The sequence below is a fragment of the Cyanistes caeruleus genome, chromosome 4 (assembly GCF_971803275.1).
Source record: "Cyanistes caeruleus chromosome 4, bCyaCae1.hap1.1, whole genome shotgun sequence".
Lineage (NCBI taxonomy): Eukaryota > Metazoa > Chordata > Aves > Passeriformes > Paridae > Cyanistes > Cyanistes caeruleus.
Window position 1 is genome coordinate 22,449,377 of NC_141704.1, and position 13,526 is coordinate 22,462,902.

At 40.4% G+C, this 13,526-nt stretch overlaps 1 protein-coding gene across 2 annotated transcripts in view; it reads left to right on the plus strand.

Moving 5' to 3' along the window:
* Positions 1–1,316: 1,316 nt before the first annotated feature.
* The window catches only part of FAM3C (FAM3 metabolism regulating signaling molecule C), a 29,729-nt gene continuing 17,519 nt past the window's right edge, over positions 1,317–13,526 (plus strand). Inside the window, exon 1 of one of the 2 annotated variants that reach the window (XM_086887002.1) lies at positions 1,317–1,500. The gene's annotated coding sequence lies outside the window, so the exon portion shown is untranslated. Of the gene's footprint in view, positions 1,501–13,381; positions 13,469–13,526 lie in introns of those variants that run through there. The other variant, XM_086887003.1, reaches the window with a different exon arrangement.

The following is a 13,526-nucleotide window of genomic DNA, read 5'->3' on the forward strand; positions in this document are numbered from 1 at the left end:
TTGACTTTGATACAGATGTATTCTGAGGTATTGTTTATTGTGCAGATAATATTATTTCTTCTTTAAACAATTTGATATTACTACCTATGTAATCTTTTTAAAATGTTTGTTTCAATTGCAAACATTCGTTTATCAAAGGAGTCAGCATCTGTTAGCATACCGACTTGACTAATCAGTTACTGACACCTAATTAATAACCAGGGGAACGTGGTTAAATTTAATATATTAAGCCCTCTGTTAAACTATTTTGTATCTATATCGCAATTTAGAACTAAAAGCTATAAATACCTTCCTTTCTTTGTGTAATGCTCCCACTGTGTACTCTTTTGCTTATTTTGAGATTACATTATGCCTGAAACTTCATTGTGTTGTGAAAATTTTCTAACGAAATTACTTGACTGATGTCCAAATAACCATCTCATACCAATGACCAGTCGGTCTCAAAGCACACTATTTTAAAACCAATAAAAGAAATACCTATTACCCAGGGTCGTTAAAATAAGACACGGAAACTTCCTTTTGTCTACCTGACATTGATGATGTGCGATATGCCCTACATTTTGTCTGTGGCTTTGTTCTTGGCTAAGAGAAGCGCCATGCTGATTTTGTAAAAATGCTCTTTCGCCGTTTGGCAGTAGTGGAATTTACAGTCTGGAGCTCTGCTTCCCCAGCACTTTCCATATCCACCCCAGGAATAGCCCAGCTGAGGGAGTTAGGCCAGTGGAAATCCTCCACAAAATAAAATGCTGCTCTTCTGCTCGCATCCCCACCCACCCCAACTACCCCTAACTCCCTACCTACCGCAACTCATGGCGGGGATAGAGGAAAATCAGCGCCAAAAAAAAAAAAAAAGGGATAAAGAAGAGACAGGAATTATCTTTTCTTCTTATGCAATAACACAGAGTTGCTGTGCTGTGCCCAGTCCTGCTGATTATGTTTTTGAAAGAAAAAAGCTGGACTTTATTTTAAAACAGAAAATGTTATTTCTGTGCGGTAGCAGACGATAACTTGGGGTGTGTTTGGGTAAGGAAAAAGAGCAGGTGTGTAAACGCCAGAGGAAGCCAGCAGAAGCATCTCGGTGTCCAGGTGCCTCCCGGGCCGGGCAGAGGGCGGGCAGGCCCCGCCGGGCTCGCTGTGTGCGGGAGCGCTCCCGCGGCCGCCCCGCGCAGCCCCCGCGCAGCCCCCGCGCGTCCCGGGGCGTGGCGGGGCGGGCCGGGCGTGGCGGGGCGTGGCGTGGCGTGGCGGGGCAGGCGGGGCGGGGCGGGGCGGGGCGGGGCAGGCGGGGCGGGGCGGGGCGGGGCGGGGCGGGGCGGGCGGGCCGGGCGGGGCGGGGCGCGGCGCTCCCGGTCCGCCACCGGCAGGGGGCGGGGGCGCCTTCCGCGCCTTCCTCCGGCTGCGCAGCGGCGGCGGCTCCGCTCGGTTCCTGCTCGGGCCGGGGCAGCCTTCGCGGCGCGGCCGCCGAGGGGACGCTGCGCGACGTGTCCGCGCCCCACAGCCCCGGTAGGTGCTCGCGTTCTCCGCGGGGCTGCGCGGGGCCGGCCCGTGCCCGTGCCCCGCCGGGCATCCCGCCGCTGGCTCCGCCGCCCGGGCGCGCATCGCTCTCCTCTGCGCGGGGCGGCCGCCAGCCCCTGCCCCCGCGGCCGGCTTTCCCCGGCGGCGCCCCTTCCCCGGCCCGCCTGGCCCTTCCGCCATCCCCTCCCGCCCCGGCAGGGAGGCGGGCCGGGGCCGCGGGGCAGAGCCGGGCGGGGCGCTGGGCGGGGGTCCCCGGCTCGGGCAGGGGCTCGGGGCCAGGCTGGAGGCGGCGGGGCGGGCGGCGAGCGGCCGGAGCTGCGGCGGAGGAGCAGGAGGAGCAGGAGGGGGAGGAGGCACCGGGTCGGGCCGGCAGGACGCCCCGCTCCAGGGAAATGAGTGAAACCCTGGCAGCGTGGCAGCCCCTTCCTGCTGAAACCAAGTCAGCTGCTGCTGCTGCTCGGTGCTGGTGTTCCCGTGGCTTTCCCTGTGGAGGACGGGGTCGCACACGCTGTTGGCACCTGGGTTGTGTGGCTCAGCTCTTGTTTAACAGGAACGCTAAATGAATGCATCGGTACAGAGAGCAGCCGTGAACTCCTAAGGAAGTTAAATGTGCAGTTTGCAGAGAGATACTTGTCGAAGCAGGCTCTGTGCCTCTGAGTTGCTGAAGTAGGAAAACATATAGAAATTACTTTTTTCTTTTTTTTTTCTCTTAGGTAAATGCCTATTTGCCTAACCATATGTTAAGTCACGTGTATGGCTGAGCCACTGAGAGGCTATGTAATTCGCCTGACTTGTTTATCTTCCCATTTTCTCACATTTAAAAGAGGTTAAATGGCAGTAACTCCGGACTTGGAAGATCCTTGCATATTCCAGATATTTTGAATATTCTGTGTGGCCTGTTATATCGCACAGACTTGGAGCCCGTGGTTGCTCTTTGCTGGTGAAACCAGCTGACTGCTCCTCTCTTTTAACGAAGTATTTATGTAATACTAATTGGGGAGTTATTTAGAAAAATATTCAAAACCACAAACCCACACCAGAAAAGGCTATTTAATGACTGTCATGTTGTTTTCTTTTTTAAAGCTTTCGAAACTTCTCAAGGTATAGGTGTCTTCTCATTAGCACATATTTTCCCTCAGGGTTTCTTTTAAGTATGAAGAAATCTTTTCTAACCGTTGATTAGCATAGTTGTTTGTGTGGCAAAACAAGTTTTGTGACTTGTTTTAAGCCTGCAGGTAGGCTCTTCACAAGCAAATAGCTTGTTATTGTCATGTAATAATATCTAATCACTTCAGGATGGAGGAAGCACCTGTTTGTTGGAGGCCCTTGCTTGCTTCCATCTTTGTAGAAGTCCTGACCACTTCACCCAGTAAGAGTGCAGGGTAAATAGATAATAACAGTTGCTTCAGGGAACCAGGAGTTCCTGTCCAGCCTCTCCAAGTGTAGCCCAAGTGCTTTAGGACATATATGCTCTACATGGAATGGTATGGTTTGGAAAGGGCCTGAAAGACAATCTATTTCCAGCCCCCCTCTGCCATGGGCAGGGACACCTTCCACTAGAGCAGGTTGCTTAAAGCCCCATCCAAACCTGGCCTTGAGTGCTTCCAGGGATGGATTACCTGCTGGCAAACCTCCAGTGTGTCAGTTCACCATCCTGTGTCTAATCACCATCCCAGTACCAACCTCTGAGGCACACCACTTGGCACTGCTCTAGTCTCTTGGACACTGGACTACACCTCTTTGAGTGCAACCATCCAGTGGCCACCCACATTTAATGAGAATTCTTAGTGCTTGTAGAAGGGAGGGATAATTTAGAGTTTAAAATTTCAGTGGGACTTTGGAAGATTAATATTTAAAATGTGAGTTCCTGAATATTTAGTTTTCAGTTTTTTTGGGAAAAATACTAACATGCAAGAAACAGATTTTTTATTTTTTTTAAACAAAATCATAAGACGGATTGATACTGTGCAAAAATACCTGTCTACTTACAAATTATATTGCAGCCTGAAGGTTAGGTGTCCATAAAATGAACCCACAGTAGATACAGAGAACTTGTTCTTAAAGATTTAAATTGATCAAAGAGGATTTGTTATTCAAATAGAACTTAGGTTTGGTATTTTAAACCTGTAGTTCCAGTGAAGTCAGGGGACTGACATGTGAGTGTAATGGCTGCAGGTCTTTCTAGTTATATTGGTAATCAGTATGTTCATGAGTCATTATATAAGTCATGTGTATGTTCATTTCTGAGTTTTTCACCAATATTTGCTGGGACTGTGTAGGACTTAAGGCATAATTATTGTAAACCTCCATGTTTCACCTGCCAGTGGCCAGCTGCATTAGCCCTGTGACAATTGTTTTGCTGTCAGCAGTTCTGGAATTATTGTAGTTGTTATGCATTTTAAAAGGAACTGAGAAGTGTCACACTGGTCTGAAACCAAGATTGTACATAAATTCTCAGAAAAAATGTAATTTGCATCAGTGTCAGAAATCTGATAGTTGTGCAGTGAGATCATGACATGGGTGAGCAAAACTAGCAGCCTGATTCTGCTTCACTTTGCCTCTCTTGAAAGTTGTCCTCTAATCTAAGTTATAGTCTCTTTTAGTACATTAAGTTTCCTTAGTGAGCAAAATCATGTGAGCTGGAGCAGCCTGGCAGGTGAGCTCACCTCTCTCATCAGTTTTCATGCTTCCTCATACTATATATGTCTGAGATCTCCTGGCATGAGGATGTGATAGAAGGGTGATGAGGAAGGAACTTTAAACTGATATTGCTACTTGAAATCTCATTTCCTAGTATTTCTTAGATTAAGCATCTGTAACCTATAAATAGGTGCTTCTGGCTTCCTGCTTCATCATCTACAATTCTGTGTCTTACCATGAATCCAAGCATAGCCTGCTCATACTTTTGTTAAAGGTATATGCATCCCAAGAGGAATTTAGGATTTTTTTGTTAAAATAAATAAATGAATATTTTTCTGGCTAATTTGTAACTCTAATTCCACCCTGTAAATTTTTTTCTGGCTGCTTGTGTCTCAGTGTTATCTATAAATTTAAAAATCTTATCCTTCTTCAGTAGTTCTTTTATGTTTATGATAAGTGGTGAATTACTATATTAAATGGTATTTCACCCAAGGTTCCTGAAATTTAGTCACACTGAAGTTTTCACAGGGCATTAACAATAGCTACTCTTTTGGAATTGTTCTACTATTTTTGCTCCCCATATACAATACTGTTTTTTATAATACAAAAATAGTTTGTGTCTTAATTTGCAGACTGAGCTGCAAATAGCATTTTCCAGCCTTGGCCTCACATACCCTCAGTGCCAAGAGAATGTGGAACTGACTTTGTGGAAGAGAGGAGGAACTTCGTAAGACTCTAGGGACAGAGGGAGCTGCTGGAGTAAACTTTGCCCTACATTTGATATACTGTTGAGTCAGTATTAGTGACAGAAAGTTGCACAATATGTTTATATGTACAAACACGTGCTAGTTCTCATGACAGTCCAGTTAAAATCTTACCATTGGAGATACATGAGAGTCTCCTCTCTATTCATAAGACTTGCTTTCTTGTGGCTGGCTGGCTTCCCTTCTCCCACCCTCGCTCCGGTTGTCGTTCGTCTGAGGAGAAAGTAACCATCTTCTAGTAGCAAAGGTTTTTTATTTTAATTTTTCATTTTAATCTGTTTTGGTATCAGTTAGTTGAGGCATCATTTCACAGATGTTTGGCGTTTGCTAGGGTTACCGCTGCTAGGAAGACACTGACCTGCTCCCAGACACTTAATTGTGCTTTTGGATCAGCCTTGATACTCTTGCACTTTCTAGGGGGGCTGCCCTGGCTGTCTGTGTACTTGCTGGTCAGCTGAATGTCAGTGACACATGAATGCTCTTGGAACTGCATTTGAGTAGATTCAGGCAGAGGTTGATTAAAGGAGTTCCCATAACAATTAGAGAGTTTCTCTTAGAACAGTATGATCCAGAGGGAATCACAATGAGTTGTTAGAGTATGCAGTGCTTGAATATCAGCATCTTTGTGTCAGCTGTGCATAGAGTCACAGTGGAAAGGTCACTGTAATAAGCACCTTTCTGTCACTGAGGGATGCTGCTCCTCAAAGGAGTTTATATGTTCCTAATGTGGTAAATTTCTACATAGGTAATGGCATGCAGTAAATTGCTATGCAGCCTAATTTTAGATTTCTCCATTCATGATGATGCTTAGATTATAAAATCTCAAAGGAAAGAAAATGTCTGTGTTGAATTTTACTTCGTGGATATATGCCAGTTGTTAACTAAATATTAAAGTGTACAAATTATGTAAATATATAATATATTAAAAAATGCATTGTCCCTAGATTTTTTTTTGGTGAAATTATTCCTCTCAGATATGGCTTATGTTTTTTTTATTTTATATATATATAATATGTACATATATATATAATATGTACATATACATATATATATATATATATGTCTGTCAGTATCTGAAGGGAGGGTGCCAAGAGGATGGAGCCAGGCTCTGCTGAGTGGTGCTGAGCAATGGGACAAGAGGCAGTGGGCAGAACCTGATGCATGGGAAGTTCCACCTTAGAGTTCTTCTGAGGAAGAACTTCTTTACTGTGCAGTGACCATGCACTGGAACAGGTTGTCCAGAAATGCTGTGGAGATATCTCCTCACTGGAGATACTCAAGAACAGGCCACAGTCCTGTGCCATGTGCTCTGGGATGGCCCTGCTTGAGCAGGGAGGGTGTACCAGATGACCCACTGGGGTCCCTTCCAACCTGAGCCATTCTGTGAAGTAGCAGTTATGGGTACTTTATTATTATTAATTTATTTATTATTACTTACTATTTATTGTTCTTCAGGCACATATCCTTTGGTATGGTAGTTCTGTTGAGAATTGCTCTATAGCAGGGCAGGATAATATTGCTTGATAGTGGTGCAATATTCTAATAAGAGGCTTGGCATTTTTTATTGATGTGAATGCTCCTGTATATTGGAAACATCTCCTAAGTTCTGGCAACACCTTCAAGTGAGACCTGGTGATCCCACAGATTAAAGTATTGCAAAGCTTTATCTACTTCCTGTTGTGGGAAAACTGAACAGACTTTGCTGTCTTATGAAATCAAGGTTGTAATTTGTTTCTTAAAAGTATGACAGAAAACAACTAATTAAGTTTTAAACTTTTGAACAGGTGGTAATTACAGCAGTGTTTCAGTTACAAAATAGTTTGAGTTACCTCATTCTTTTAAATCTTTATTGTGATATTTATGTAGTTTGCTGTGATGATGTGGGGATGTAAGTTGGTGGATGAAGTTCAGCAATTAGTCCTTGATGATTTTATCTATCTGAACTTCAATATGTGATATTATCCAACCACATGAAACAGAGAGTTAAGATGCTCTTCAATAGGTATGTCAGCAGTAATGGTACAATTTCCTTTATAACATATAAATAGCGTGGGTTTTAGGGAGCATAAATCACATTCTTATCTATATGGACCAGAACATTTTTGTAATAATTGGGAAGAGTCTTCAAAGTATGGATTGAGATATTGGTATAAGGCTAATTTTTTGTTGTTGATTGGTTGTGTTGCTTGCTTTTCTTGGATTGCTGTGGTTTCGTTGTTTTAATTGCAGAAGGAATATGGCTTGAGTTTGATTCTCTGTGGGAAGAATGAATGCCTTAGTACTTTTATCTCAGCTTCTTGGGTTTCAGAAGAATTTTTCAGTGTTTGAGACTGGCTAGTTTGTGTGCTGCCTAAGATGAAAATTCTGGCTTGATGCCACTAGCAAAAGCTTGCATGGTCAGTGATTTGACATGCTGTTTGGGAAAGGTTTGTTTTGCACATCAACTTTCAAAACACTCCAGCACAATGCTGCTTCTCGTGTATATTTCCTTTCCTAAAAGTGAAACCACAGAGTGGTAGTCCCAACACAGGACATGCAACAGTAGCTGGATTATCTCCTAATTTTGGAATAAGCTTGGGTTTAATTTCCTACATTTATCTACATTCATTTTTTGTAGCTATAATTTGATAGAAGTAAAATTTGTATTTACAAGCTAACACTTTGATTCTGATTCAGTTGTCTGGAATACCAAGATGAATCTTGATATGTATTTGGAAGAACACAATTCTTATAAGATTCTCATTTTTATAAGAAATTAATATTTTTACTTCATGGTAACATTTGTCACAAGGGAGAAAAGAAAATACATATTCCTGAGTCTCTAAATTTTTCTGTGTGGACAAACCTTTTCCCTAAGTGGAGTTTTACCAGAACCTCAAAGAATTTGTATGGATGTAGGATTGCTTCCTGTAGGAGTGATAGCCTGTGTTTCCAGAAGACACAAATGGTGTGTGATTATGACTATAAAATTGAGTTATACTATTTACTTTAATTCTTTTCCATGTGTGTACTTCACTAATTTCAAATTAAATGAAATTAATTTTGTAAATGTATTGGAAAAACTATTCATAGCCTAGCAGAAAAGTAAGCAATCATCTGGATAAGAAAATACATCCTGCATTTAAATAAAATAGTCTTGAATGCTTTTGGATGTCTCACCTCTTTTGTCCATGGCATATAATTCAGGTTGGCACAACCACTGTTTAAAAGCAGAATTCACATAAGAATAGCTAATGCTGTCCTTGACATATCTAATTCACTGTGTAATACTGAGTAAAAAACCACCACTGCTCTGAACTGCTTGAACACAGCAGACTGAAATATCTTATCAACAGAAGCTGAATTAAACACTGTGATTATATTTTGCCAGGTATGAAAAGCTAATTTTTTTTTGTTTGTTTGGAGAATTTTTTGCTGTTCTCTCACGGAATAAAATGCATCTGCTAATCATTGAGGAATGCAGTTTGTGCTAAAAAAAACCCCCAAAAACCCAAATACAAAAGACAATGGCCTAATCTACTAAAGTCTTGGAAATAAAGCTAAAAGCTGGAGTGTTTTTGATTTTTTCCTTTGGGTCTGGTCATATTAACAAACAGCAGATACATACAAAACCAGGTATAACATTATTTGACCTTGCCAGAAAGTGTACAAACACTTAAGTCCTGGTCTGGGGAAAAAAATTCCCCCTGAATTGAATGCAAAACATGTCAGGCTGCCACACATTTAATATTACATAACCTGGGTACAGATTTGCATGTAATAGTATAGAAATGTGGGCTTAATATTGAAGGGGACATTAGCTCACACCTTGTAGACTATCTGTGTTAAGAAAAATTGTCTCTGTTTCCAGACTTTTATGATTATTTACAGCCTCCTTTTAATTTTTTGTTTATCCTTGTAACTGTAAGGTTATATACTTATAACTGCAAATAGGTAAACAGCAGCCAGGGAATACCGAGAGTGGTTCTTCTCAGCATTTTTTTTTCATTATAAAAATATATATTTAAAGTAATAATGTCTTTAATATATATTTTAAATTTGCTATAAATAGTAGTAGTATTTAAAAAAAAAAGAATTTCTAAAAAATTTTAGAATTACACCTTGAAGATAAGAGATAAAGACTGACTTCTCTCTTTCACAGTTCCTTGCAAAGCAGACTTGATTCTTTTATCCCTTAGTTGGTTTATTTAGGTCATGTAATTCTTATCTAGATTCTTCCATTTGGGGATTATGCATTGAGATAGGAAAAAAGTACACAAGTCTCAATTAAAAGTCAAGATAGCACATAGAGTAGGGTATTTTTTGTTTATTTAGGCTGTACAGAGTAATTGCTTTTTTTTCCATATGCAGCTGTCCTATCAGTGCAGTTCACAATGAACAGTTAGACTTTTGTGGCAGTACGACATTGTTGACCCCAATATCAGGGAGCTGCTATAATCTCTTTTTCCATTTCTGCTGCTTGTTTTGCTGCACTTGATGTCAATTTTGGAGTGTATAATTTTCGGTTTTATTAAGTATTGTTATTGGTTTTGAGACCTCTTCCTAATCAGCTAAGGTCAGCATTCAAAATTATCTTGACCTTCTAAATTCTTGCCTCTCATCTTTGCTTGTTTTTGTGTGCCCTTTTTGTAAGCATAATCCACTTGTGTTATCAAGTTGCTAATGGAAATACTATTATCCTGCAAATGAAATAGACTAATCTACATGTTTCCTTATCATCCTTCAAAACATTAATTACAATCATATCTGAAACCCCTCTTAAGGCAAAGTTTGTGGTAAGTGGCCACAGCTTTCTGCACAGTAAGTAGGGCAGAGGCTGTGCTCCTGCCCTAGTGACGTGTGTCCCATCTCTGGACAAGTGTTGAGAAAAGCCTGATAAAGAATTAACCAAACTGAATTGCATTCAGTTTGGGACTGAAATCTGCTCTTCATTCAGTGTTATGTCAGTGAGGCCAGATTAATAGGAAGTGTTAATTTGTCAATTATCTCAATGCCGTTTCCTCTTGCACAATGATTCTAGGAGGAAAACTTGCTTGATGACCACTTGGTCTAACACATGAAAAAACTCGATGTGTTAGAAACTTTATATCATCTAAAAAAATATGATAATGATTTGCTTGGAAGGATTATAGGCTTGTAATTTTCCTAAATGAAGTCATATTATTAGCTTCCTTTGGGAAGGGCCTAGCAGGATTCCCTCAAGAGACACAGGTTAGTTTTTAAAGCAAGCATCTACTGGTCTACTTATTGAAACTAGTTTAGGTATGAACAAAAATATTTGTAGTAGCTCTGTGGAGTTATATATGAAATACATATATGAAATTTTTGTATTTGTATTGGGTATGTCATAGCACACAAATTATTCAGGTGGAACAGAGTGGGGGAAAGCCCTTGGTTTTTTTTGGTTTTTTCCTACCTTTTTTTTTTTTATTGTAAACTGCTGTTTTCTGTGCCCCATGGAGAGCATTTTAAACTGTCAATGGGGTTATTTGGGATGCACAAGGAGGCAGGAAAAAAGCAACCAGTAATCTCAGCTCCCTGCTGTCTTTACGTATATCCTCTCCCTAGTTTGTATCTAGAATAAATAATCTTTTTCTGCATGGATGGATGTGCAACTTTGTGTGGGGAACTGGACAGTGACGTGCCAGCATTCAAAAAGGATTTTATAACCTCTAATTTCTTGTCTTCTCCTGTTCAGAGTCTTTTGTGGATAACTTTTCATTTCAAGGCACTGTTGCACGAGAGAATTTTTGGTTTCTTTCTGCTGTCCAAGCTGTAGACTTTGAAAAACTTCCTAAGTTTTGTGCTAAGAAAGCAGTCTGAAGAAAAAGAAAATCTGTATTTAAGTCACATGATGCTTCCCAAACCCAGCCATTTACTTTGCAACTTGAAGATGTTGCTTGCTTCTGCTGCCTGTTTTGTGGTGTTTTCCTTGGCCTTTGCCCCTCCTTGGGTTCTGCTGTACTCATGGGGACACTGCCTGTCAACCCTGCCGTGGGCTGCAGCTCCTGCCTCAGTCTCTAATAAAGGATACAGAGGGGCCTTTTTGTACTGCCTGACAGAGAATGATGTAGTAATAAATGGTTATTTGTATTACTTGACCCTCCTAAGTCAGGAGTATACTAAGGTTCTAATTCTCCTGCCTCTGCTTGATGGAATTTATGTCAAAGAAGAGAAAAATAGAGTGTAGGTTGTTTTGGCTCATTTCTAAAGCAATCAAAGGAATGTTGTTGGTACTGGTTTTCTGCATCCGAGTTTGAGCAAGCTCAGTTGTGATTCTGTGTTGTTTGTTTTTAAATGATCCAAAAATGTAGACTATTAAAAATTCCATACCAATTCTAAACAGTTCTCTAATTTCAGTTATGAAATTCCAAATCTAATGACATCTTATACCAAAGATGTGGAGTAATGGTCCATAAGCATTTATAAGGGTTCACAGCTTGACCTGATTTATTCCTGTTCTGTCTTGAAATACTTCAAAAAAACAATCTAAGATAATAAGTGTAGGAGAAGGACTTGATGTCCATAAATTATTTTCCTGCAGCTGGAAAGTGCTGTGTAACACTTGTCTGTACTGTAGCACTACTGTATTTTTTGGTAAATCAAACCTCATGATTTTTCAGTATACTGTAATTTAGAAAAAGAATCACTAAAGTTTTACATTCCTTTCAAGTTTAGGCATAGTATACTCATTTTTTCTTTTTCTAAATCAAGCCACATTCCATACTTAAAAAAGAATGCATATTTTTATTTGTTGATTGCAGCAAATAATGATCCCTGAAATGGGTGAAAGGGAATATTGGGATAAAAGCAGTCAAGGTTAGATCATGTGATTGTTTCACTTAGATTCTTCTTTCTGGTTTTGTTCATATTCTTATTTACATGCTTTGAATTCATGATGTGGTTTTGTTCAGGGTAAAACAAAAAAGGAAACTACTTTTTTTTTCAATGCAGACCTAAAACAAGCTTATAGTTGTTCAAAGAACAGCCAGTGTTTATTGTAACATTGAGATATTTCTGGGTATCTGCAGAGGAAGAAGCCTAGAATAATTCTATTCCCAGACTTTGAAATAAAATGAGTTTATCTGCCCCAACAGATTCATTTTTGCCTTTTTACAAGACAGATAAATACTAGCCTTTCCCTGAAAAAAGTTCTTCTATGAGGATATAATATGTGTGGCTGCAGCTAAATGGATATATTATGGTCTATAATATGCTGTGAGATTTCCTTTACTGTACAACATTAGTACTCAAAAACATTTGTCTGCTTTTAAACTTTGGTGATAAGCATTTTCAAATTCTGATAGAATGGAAACAAATATTTCTGTACTTGGATTTTTTTTTCCCTGTTTATTCCTATGCTGACATTTTCATGTAAACTTGAAGGGATAGGGCACAATGACTGAGTCTTCAGAAAAGAGGGTCTGAACACACACCACTGAACTTGAAGATACTGAACTAAGTGAAGGCAAAAGGTTGCCTGCATAATACTGACTTTTTCTCCCTAGTATAGACCATGAGAACTATGTGGGTGTTTTAGTGCTTGTCTCCAAATAATTTGTATTTCTAATAACAGCAGTTTTTCTAATAATTTCTAAAGATAATGTTTTTGATGTTTTTCAAAATCATGGCATAGGACTGCAGAGGGTTAGGGATGCTGTAGCTTTTGTGATGGGTTGGGGCAGCTGCTTGGATTATAGTGATAGCTGATTACATTTTCAGTGTGGCAATAGTGTATATGACTTAACAAGATCCCTGCATTGGGAAAAGTTGAACCAGATGTCCAGGCTCAGTGCAGCATGTGTGCACCAGGACTGAGCATGAGCATGGTACAGAGCCCCCCTGGAGCAGCTCTGGCTCTGCAGGTGGAGTGCAGAAGATTGGGTATGGCCCCTGGACCCTGAGCTTCTTGAGGAGGAGGTGGGAGCTTTTATTCAGAGCCTGTGGAGTTTGTGGCCCAGTTTGACTCGGTGTGGTGACCTGCTCTTCTCAAGAAGCTGGTAGATGCTTAGGCACTGTTTGCTTAGAGTGGTTTTCAGTTTATTCTGAAGTAATTGTTGTACTAGGGTTGGTGCTTCTGTCATTGTTGACTGTCATGTTATTCCTCTGTCTGTACCTATGAGTGACAAATGTGTTGTTACATTTCTGTGATGTAGAGATTAAAGTGCTGACCTTCTTTCAGTTCCATTGAATGCCGTTTATGTAGTATCCTAGAGACCAAAATGCTTAAATCTTTCCTCTCCAAAGCATAGTTTGCTATGCTATGTTGCCAAATAGCAACTTGCACCCAGAAGCAGGTAGGGTTTTGATGGAGTGCAGGTGGAGTTGTTGACTTTTACCACATAGCTTTAGGAAACTGAAGACTGCTTAGATAGTGCACTGGTAAGTACTTAGGTCACAAATTGAAGGACTGAAAGTTAAACTGAATTTGTAGGGGATTAGATGAAATTTATGGTTTTTTTCAGAATACTTCTTCTGTGGAGAAACAGATGAAAGCAAGACATCAGAAATATATCTTAAATCTTCCCATAGCTGTGAGTGTTAAGAAACAGGTATTCAGAACAATCATCGTTACTTTTATTGACTAGAAAATGGATGGGTTTTTTTTTA